A 10,092-nucleotide genomic window follows, 5' to 3' on the forward strand; every position below is an offset into this window, starting at 1 on the left:
TTGTAGATATAGCATTAAGTAACATTTGTGAATTTCCTTGATCATTGCTCCTATAGCCAGAATTTTTATTTTCTCTTAAATCGTTATTGACATTGTGTCCTATGCAAGCTCACTTATTTAAGGGTTTGTGTTGAGATACTGAAAGCTGAATGTATTGCGCAGCTCAAGGTGTTCAGATGGTTTATCACAGACTCTGTAGCTAATGATCACAAGTCCATGTCTAAAATATTTTATTTTGTTTCAAACATCTACTTAAAAAGGCTAATTTCTGAGAATCACAATCTCCAAGGGGCAGACTGTCCGGAAAATGATGTCCGGAGGTGCTTTTAGTTATTAATGAACTTACATGTTTGATAAACCAACTATTTTAAATATGACAGAAGAACAAAAAACTCAAACTGGTAAGATATTTCTCTGCACAAAATAATTATAGCTCACAGGAAAAACACAACATAATCAGTTATTAATACTTTGTTCTTTCTCGTTTTTGTATGTGTTCATAACAACTTTGTACTGACACCCTGACCAGGAAATAATGTCACAAATTAACTATTGACTTCAATCACAACAGTGGGGGCAGCTGTGGCCTAATGGTTAGAGAGTTGGACTTGTAACCTGAAGGTGGCAGGTTTGAGTCTCTGTGCTGGCAGGAGTTGTAGGTGGGCGAGGGAGTGAATGAACAGCGCTCTCTTCCACCCTCAAATACCCAGACTGACTGAGTAGCCCTTGAGCAAGGCACTGAACCCCCAGTTTGCTCCCCGGGCGCTGGACTTATATAGCTGCCCACTGCTCCGGGTGTGTGGGTTCACGTGTGTTGTGTTCACTTCTCAACTGGCTGTGTGTGTGCACTTGGATGGGGTTAAAATGCAGAGCACCAATTCCGAGTATGGGTTACCCATACTTGGCAAAGTGTCACGACTTTCACTTTTTCACTTTTCAACAATGCAATATGCTAACAAATCTTTAATACAGTTTTAATAACTTTTGGATAAATGTCAATTTTCCTAGGCCAGACATCAATTTTGACCCCTACTATATGTCTGTTAAATTTGATCCAAATAATTAATTCATTCATTCATTCCCAAAACAACAGATTGATATTTTGAATTCATAACATAAATATTGCTGAAAAAACAACAACAGCTATTATCTCTAATGACAGATTTCCAAGGTTATCCCATGAGAGAGCAAAATTATCAACAAGCTTTCAATGAAATACTTTTTTCCAGTTTGTCTCTTCAGAAACTGACTTCAAGTTGTCTATATTTATCGACCTACATTAAAAAGAAGAAGCAGTTCAGTTTTTGTGTCAGAACTGGTGTACAGTGAGGTCAGGAGTGGCCAGCTTCAGTTCTGGAGAGACGCTGGTCCTGCAGGAGTTCAGCTCCCAACCCTAATCAAGAAGCAATTCAGGCCTCACCTGAAAATCATGAGCGGAAAACAGGCTGGATATAAACATTTACAGGACTAAGTGGGCCTCCAGGAGCTAGGGTTGAAAACTGAATATGATACATCTTTTTATAAATTAATGTTTGTTGTCAATGTACGTAGGGAAGACTGCACTCTACATGTTATTGGTGAATTGCAGATGAAAGTCAGGGACTTATCACATCCACAAACATGGCCATTCTCCATTTCTCATAAATAGAACAATTGTATTTTCTGGTGGTCCAGTCGACCAGTTCAGATAGAGCGCAGGGTCACTGGGAAGACCACATCGCACATTCATCACGACCCTGTCTTCGGCAGCCAAATCCAGGCTAAACTGAACATGTCACACATCTTCATCAGACTCGTTCTGTCATGGTATCATGTTGTCAGCGGGTGTGCCAAGATCTGTGTATTTCTCTCTGTCAGTATCACTGCTGAGCTTCAGTCCCAGGGGGTTCTTCCTTCATTATAAAGTGATTATTGACGCTGAAACACATTCAGAGAGGGCTCACGAGCAGAAGAGCTGGTGAAAGAGCGGACACTGCTTTAATGCTGCTCGCATTTTTGCACCAAGCAGACAAAAAAGTTTATCATTTGATGTAACAAATCAAGTATTCCATTAGCTAACAAAGGATCAACAGAGACCCCTCTAAACACCTACTAGGTGCCAGGATGTCTGAGAACGAACTCCAGGCCCCTGGTTACCATGACAAACCAGGACACCACAGCCAGGACCAGAATAACTTTCGACATGGTGAAGGAGTATGTGGAGGGAGTTCTCTCTGAACAATACTGCCACGTTAAAAATGAACTCTCTCTCATAAGGAATTCATAGAGACCCCTTTCGTTGAAATGAACACACACATATACTTAAGGTCAGTGTGTATACTATGTCTTTTGTGCACCCTGTATTACTGTTTTATTTATTTGCAATGGCTTGTGATAGACAACTACGTCGTTCATGTAAATTTTACCGATATGTACAGTACCCATGTGTACTATCTATGGGAATTTGTCTCTGATGATCTAACATGAGAGTGTCTATTATCTGTTGGTAACAATATATTAGTGTTTCTAAGAATCTTGAAGATTCTTCTCGTTGAAACCCCACTCAAGTTCCATTTGCAAACGGCCATGCTTTCACACCAAAGGGTTGGAAAACTCTTCATTCGTTCCAACCAACCCTCTTGGAATTTTCAGCCTTGTATCATTGGACAAGTCCATCCTGAGAGGCGTGAACATGCTCAGAACCTTATCAGGTCTCACATCAGTGAGCCTTAGGTCTGCGGTTTCTTTTAAATCCTAAGGGATGAGAAGGATGAGCTAGAACTCTCTTGAACCCACTAAGTCTGCGCCAGGCTCGTGCCTTGACTTTCCATTGACCAAAGATCTTAGGATCTCAGCTGACATCTCTCTTAGTTCTTTTCACTTTCCACTGGGAAGAAACTCCCAATCACCATTGAGTCAGGACATCTTTGGTATTCATCCACTTCTTCAAATCCGGGAAAAACGTGCATCGATCGCGACGCCTACATCACCGAACCTCCAAACGATCAAGACTTTGCATCCAAACACTGATTTCAGGCCAAGGAAATGCACGTATCATACTTTAACACTAAACGAAACAAGAAGTTTAGTATAAGCTATAGACCATGTTATAAATGGCCGATGATGGTTTAACTGACTCTTTTCATAGCTCTCATTCTCTGTGTTTTTTTTTCCCCCCCTGATGGAATCATCCATCAAATCTCATTTTGCCCTTTCCCCTGTATGAGCTGCAGTGAATTGTATGTATGTATGTAGCTGTGTGTATGTTGTTTGTTTATTATACTAGCTTGCGTTAAAGTTTAGTTAATAAAAAAACTATTGGGACAAATTTTAAATGAGGTTACTGATTCTGCCTTACAAATCAATGTCCCTTTACGATTCTGATTTTGCTACATGCTCTAATGCATTAATACTGTATGAAAGTATTTTCTGTGGCACGTGGAAACAGCCAGAGTTGACATGAAATGCATATTAGGGTTCACTGGACGAACAGATTAGTGATAGCAAATTAAATTCGCCTACAGTTACTACTGGCAGCTCATATAAATAATTGTAAATTAATCATAATCAAATTGTAATTATTTTATATACATTTCCCTTGAGCTTAAATTTACTACAATGCTTTATTAATAGGATCAACCTAATGAAACTAGAAACCATAAATAACAAAAACCACAACACTCACCAATAAGAAGAAGGGCTGAAATATAGAGCTTGCTCCATTCTGAGGAAGAAACACTTTAAAAAACTCAGAATACTCTTAACAGTATACTATTATCATATATACGAATAGGTAATATCAACATCTCAAAGCTTAATGCTAGTTAAAGAATGAAGATGTGAGTTGTTCTTACCTTTAGAGGTGGTGTGTTTCTGTTCTGAGTCTGATGTTTCTGTCTGCAGCTTCAAACTATGTGAGGATTATATCTGCTCTCATCCGTCATTCAACACGTCACTTCATTTGTTTATTACTCTAAAAACACCCTATTTCAATATTTCATTTTCCTCTATATTTGTGTACTTTTCCATCATTTTCCCCAAATTTTCATATTTATGTTTGTGATGAGTATTAGTAAATGTGAATATGGCCCTTAATTAACAAAATTACCTATAATTATTTTATATTATGAAAATTTCTAAAACTAAAAAAGTTGTTTTAATGTTATAGGTGGGCAGCATAACATAATTTGAAAATCATTTTTATATTTTTCTTTGGAGCCACTTTTATCTGGCGCTGAAACAATCAACTCTAATGAGCTGATTGATGAAGGTTGAGTTGAATTCTTACTCTTTGAGGAAAACTTGTTTCATTACATACTCCTGACAGTTTTACTGTATATTTTTTGGTTGTTTATAAACACGAATATGTTTGCATGTAAACACAGTCCTACTCCATTTTGCTTATGTTCACACCACATTTAGATATTCAGGCTGGACAATATTTACATCTCTGATGTGAAACACAAAACAGTGAGTGTTGTTATTCCTAGGTCATATTTCATTACATTTCATTGCACTCTTGGTCCTGTAACTGTGACTGCTGTGAAGTGATGCCAGCACTGAGTTTAAGCGCCTTCACTGCGGGCTTCAGAGTCATAATTTAACTCAGTGCAATAAAAACATAAACATATTCTATTCTGAATTAAATATTAACTCTTAAAGAGGGCATTGTACTAATGCATTTAATTATTTAAAATATTATCTGGAAAATGTTGAATATTGAGGCATACATAATGAGTTTGCAAATATGTAGTATGCAATGAAAATACATTAAATTAAACATCATATTTGACATGAAACAGCAGTACTAGTTTGGATATGATGCTGCCCCTGCTGCTCTTTGAGAGATAAAATTGTAACCATGCAGCCGTCAGCTATAGTATCCCATCAGATAAGCATGCTATAGATCGCCTGAGGAACAATTCCACTCATTCTCTGTTATAGAGAGGAAGAATTGTATAAACTTGTTAAATAGCATTTAACCCAACAACCTGTTAGACCTTATTCCATATAAGTGCCTTACTAAAAGAGGTGCTTCCAGAAGTCATAGGATCCTCTTCTGACTATTATTAATTCAATCATTGTCATTAGGATATATCCCCAAAAAACCTTCAAACTGGCTGTATATTAAGTCAGTTCTCATCAAAAAAACACAACTTGACCAGAAAGAAAGTAGTTAATTACGGACCAATCTCGAATCTTCCCTTTTCTGTCCAAGATACTAGAAAAGGTAGTCTACACACAATATACTTCTTCTTAGATAAAAAATGGTATCTGTGAGGATTTCGCAGTCAGGATTTAGACCGTATCATAGTGTGTGAGACGCTCAAATTAGGAGTTACAAGCTGACCTGCTCTTATCATGTGATCGTGGTTGTATCTCTCTATTAGTGCTATTGTATCTTAGTGCTGCGGGTTCGCACACTATTGACCACCAACATTTCTTTTGACATTAGACAGAACACTTTGTTGGCAGTAATGGAAGTGCATTAGCATGGTTTAAATCGTACGTATATGACCGCCATCCAAATTAGTAGCAGTGAATGAAAGAGGTATCATATCGTTCACAAAGTGCAGTAGTATGGAGTACCGCCAAGGCTCCAGTACTAGGGCCGTTACTCTTAACACTTTACATGTTACCCCTTGGGAGATATCATCAGGAATTCACAGTGGTTTAGCTTTCACTGTTATGCTGATGATACTCAAGCTCCATATTTCTTTCGGATCTGGACGAAACACTACCCATTTGAAAAACTAGCGGGAATGCATTAGTCGATATAAAAAAAACTGGGATAAACGAGTAATTTCTTAATGGCTAAATTCTGAAAAAAAAAAACGGGTTGTTAATTATAGAAACTAAAAACTCTGCATGCTAATAACCTAGAAAACACTGTCTTAAGACTTGCTGGCTGCTCTGTCAATTCTTAGTCCTTCAGTTAGGGGACCTAGGTGTTGCTATTTGATTAAAGCAATTCTTTCCTTAGAAAGCCACTTTCTAGCATTTTGTAAAAAACTGCATTTTTCCATCTCAAAAATATTATCTAAATTACGGCCTATGCTAATCAATGTCAAATGCAGAAATGTTAAAATTGCGTTTACGACCTCAAGGTTTAGACTATTGTTAATGGCTCTATTGGGTGTGTTGTTCTGCAATGTTAATAAACAAACTCCATCTAGTCCAAACATGCCGCAGCTAGAGTTCTTACTAGAACCAGGAAGACATGATCATATTAGCTCGGTTCGGTCAAACACAGCACTGGCTACCTGTTAACATCGTATATGATTTTAAAATCTTGCTTATACCTTTACAAAGACCCTTGAATGGTTTAGCAACTCAGTATTTGAATGAGCTCCATGTCTGCGGCGGTTCTCAAACTCTGGCAATTTGGATAATCACCTAGAATATCAAAACTCAACTGCGGGCGGGCAGATACCTTTTCCTATTTAGTGCCTAAAACATCTGGAATAACCTACCTAACATTGTTCGGGAGGCAGGAAGAAACACTCTTGCAGTTTTAAATTCTTCGATTAAAGACCCATCTCTTTAACGCTGGTTTAACACATAAACACACTAATACGCTTCTAATGTCCAAATCGGTTAAAGGATTTGTAGGCTGCATTAACAGGGAAACCGGTAAAACCAGGAACACCTTCCCAAACACTGATGTACTTGCTACATCATTAGAAGAATGACCATCTTTCTTTAACGGAGCCAGAGAGTAGGCTGCTGTGCAGTAAACCTCACTCACGATCTCACGAGAAGCACTAGCGACAGACACTAGTGTGCTGCAGTCATTTAGCATCCTGTTAGTGCGTTCGCCTCCCAGGCCGACCCAGGTTTGCGGCCCATCGGAGGTAGAGGCGAGGTTTAGCGGTGAAAGACCCGGGAGATGAGAGGGTTACAATATGTAATATAGTCTGTTTCTATCTTATGCGAGGTCACCGTAGCCACAAGATCCAGTCCTGTATCCAGATCGATGGTCACTGAGTCACACCCGGATCCAGTATGTATCCAGCCCAGATGGTGGAATCAGCACCTAGAAAGGCCCTCTACACAGACTGAAAGCCAGCGGAGACCAGGGACCTAGAGCCCAGATGGACAGATCCCCTGTAAAGACCTTGTCTCAGACGACCACGGGACAAAGACCACAGGATAAAAGATTATTCTTCTGCACCATCTGACTTTGCTCAGCCTGGATTGAAATGCTGATTTCGTTCTGGTCAGAGGAGAACTGGACCTCCCCCCGCCGACCCTTGAGACTGGTTTCTCCCCACGGTTTTTTTCATCCATTCTGTCACAGCGATGGAAGTTTTTGGTCTCCTTGCCACTGTCGCCTCTGTTGCTTCTCAGCCATCGCGTGAGTCCCGGCGCTCGTTTAGATCCCACGTCCTTTTCTATCATACTCTGTTGTGTGAGAGACAAAGAGTCACCCTGAATTTTGATTTACTTTGGCTTTTGACTTGATTGCAATGATTGAAAAGCTAATCTGAACCCTGAAACTGAGCCGGATTGCTGACATTAATGAATTCAATGATGAACTGCTTTGAACTGTCTTTTGCAGTATTCGACACACTGTTTTCATAATTAGGGTTGTCAGTTGCTGTTGACACAATACCATTTGGTTTAAAGCACTATAATAAAAATACAAATAACGGTCACTTTGCTTGCTGTTTAGAATGTGAGCGTATACAGTTAGGAGATTTTTGTTCGCTCAAGATGGGCAGGACCTAAAAAGTATATTAAATGATCTAAGTACTGTGGACAAATGGTAGATTTAGTAAAATAATTATGGAAACTTAGGCTCTCTGAGTAATGGCTTCCACTATTGTGAGTCGTAAGGCATTTATCTGGCTGCCGCAGTTTTATTAAATATGTAAAATATTGTGTGAAAAAGTGCATATATCTTTTTGACTCGGAAAGTATAGATTTTTTTTTTGCAGAAAAAAACAAAACGAAAAAAACAAATCTGATGTGTACATTGTATTGCAGCATGTTTGCAAAATCTACATCAACTGTTGTGCTGGTGTGTGCGCTCGCTGTGCATTTTTTTGTCTGAGTGTGTTTGTGTGGACCTACTTCAAGAGTGCACTAAGAAAAATTTGCCAAAACAATGTTGATATATGAAAAAGCACCAAAACAAAACACGCACAATACTAACCAGAATCTCAAACCTATTTCGATAAATCCGCCCCACCTACGTTCATACAACAACAACCGTGCAGCGACGATGTGGAATTCTTGCTATAGCCTGCCGGCCGAGGGGTATAATGGATATCATCAAGTGGAAAGCGAGGTGTTGTTACATATGGTAATTTCCGGCAATCAAAGATGTGGACCTCCATGTGTTTTATCATAGCGGAAGCGACAACGACAATAAGATGCAAAATGAAACAAACCAAGCGGAAAGCTGCACCCAAGCATATTCAAGTACAAGCCACCACTAAACCGGTGTGTTGAAACCAAAGCAGCCATCCGCGGCGTATGATTCCGGGTCTTCCCGCTCTTTAGTTTCTCCACTCTGGAAGATGCTCCCATATCAACGGGGGGTCTTACATCTCGGCCTGATACGTTACCCTTTTTTAAATTATTTTTTGCTCTTCTTGAAATATCCCAGTTTTTTATCCACCATCTCTCTTCTATCTATAGTCGTCAGCTAATAACCATCCTGTGCACTGAGCGCTCTCTCCCGATCATCACTAAACACGCCCCTTACTGCTGATTGGCAACAAATGCATTTTACGACACTGTGGTCAGAGCGTTTTTAAATATTGCTTAGTACAATATTCGAAATAATATCACAACTAAACAGGTTGCTTTAATCCTGTGTTGAAAATTTTTGTCTAGTGTGACTAAGAGCTGTTTTGATGAGGGTTGAGTTAATTAGTGAAGACAAGGTAGACTGGGTTACTGAGAGCCTTTAAAACCCTCTCTTTGAGAAAGAGAGAGATTTTGACAGGGATCCTCATATCTGGCCCTCGAAATCCACTTTCCTGCAGAGTTTAGCTCTAACCCTAATCAAAACACTCAGCATACTATCAATGTCTTCAGGATCATTAGAAAAACACAGGTAGGGACTTTGTCAGGTTTGTAGCTAAACTCTAAAGCAGATTGGTCCTCCAGGGCAAGATTTGAGGAAACCTGGATTTTGACTTTTAAAACACTTTAATTTCCAAACATTAAAATATAATAATAATAATATTTTTACACTTACTAATTAAGAAAAGGTTCCCAATTCTTTTAGTCCCAAGTATTTTTTCCTGTTTGAATTTAAAAATTGCTCGCTAAGCTGAGTTTAAAACATCACAAAAAAATTTGCTTTTAAAAAATGGGCATATTGGTAAACAGTGTCTTATGCTTGAATAAAAGAGTTGGAGGCTACAATACATGCCAAATCTTAAAGGAGATTCCCCTTTTTTTAGGGGAAAGGGTGATTTGTACATTTATTCCAGGTTGGCAGTCTCACAAACATAGTAACCCAAAGGGAACCCCATTTAGTGTCGGGGTTCGTTTCAATTTACCAAGATGTACAGATTTAAAACAAAAATAGAGATTACACTTTTTCAATAAACACAAAACCACATTGTCTGACTTGCAATTATCAGTAGATTCCTAGACTTGATAACAACCTTTAAAAATAAATGTCTCAAAAAAAAAAAAAAAACTTTCAGTAAAACATTTGTAATAAAAGAAACAGTTTTGGAGGAAAAGAGCCTTAAGATTCCGGACTAATCCCTCCAAAATTTTTTAAACCCAATCAAGTCCATAAATTTTAGTGATCCCAGCATTGAAATAATGAATGTTTAAGAAGATATAAATTAGATGGCATTTCAAAAAGTTGATTAAAAAAAAAGAGGTTCCGTTTTACAATAATTTTAAACTTGTCTTAATTTAAAACATCCCGTGATTATGATAATAGGGCCTAATAAAATAATAAAAAAAAGGTTAAGTAATGCAAAATGCAAAACAAAATGTTTCTCAAGACCAATTCCCCCAAGTGTTTTTTTTAATATAAAAAGACCCAAACATATTTTATTGTAAAATGTCTCAGTGTAATAAACGAAGCAGGGCGCTGCGTTCCATTTTCACCACAGATTTACATTGGAACATGGTGGG

At 38.3% G+C, this 10,092-nt stretch overlaps 1 pseudogene; it reads right to left on the minus strand.

Annotated features, from left to right (window-relative positions):
* LOC122145497 overlaps positions 1-10,092 on the minus strand; it is a 643,912-nt pseudogene that overhangs the window by 27,116 nt on the left and 606,704 nt on the right.

The sequence above is a fragment of the Cyprinus carpio genome, chromosome A7 (genome assembly GCF_018340385.1).
Source record: "Cyprinus carpio isolate SPL01 chromosome A7, ASM1834038v1, whole genome shotgun sequence".
NCBI classification, from domain to species: Eukaryota; Metazoa; Chordata; class Actinopteri; order Cypriniformes; family Cyprinidae; genus Cyprinus; species Cyprinus carpio.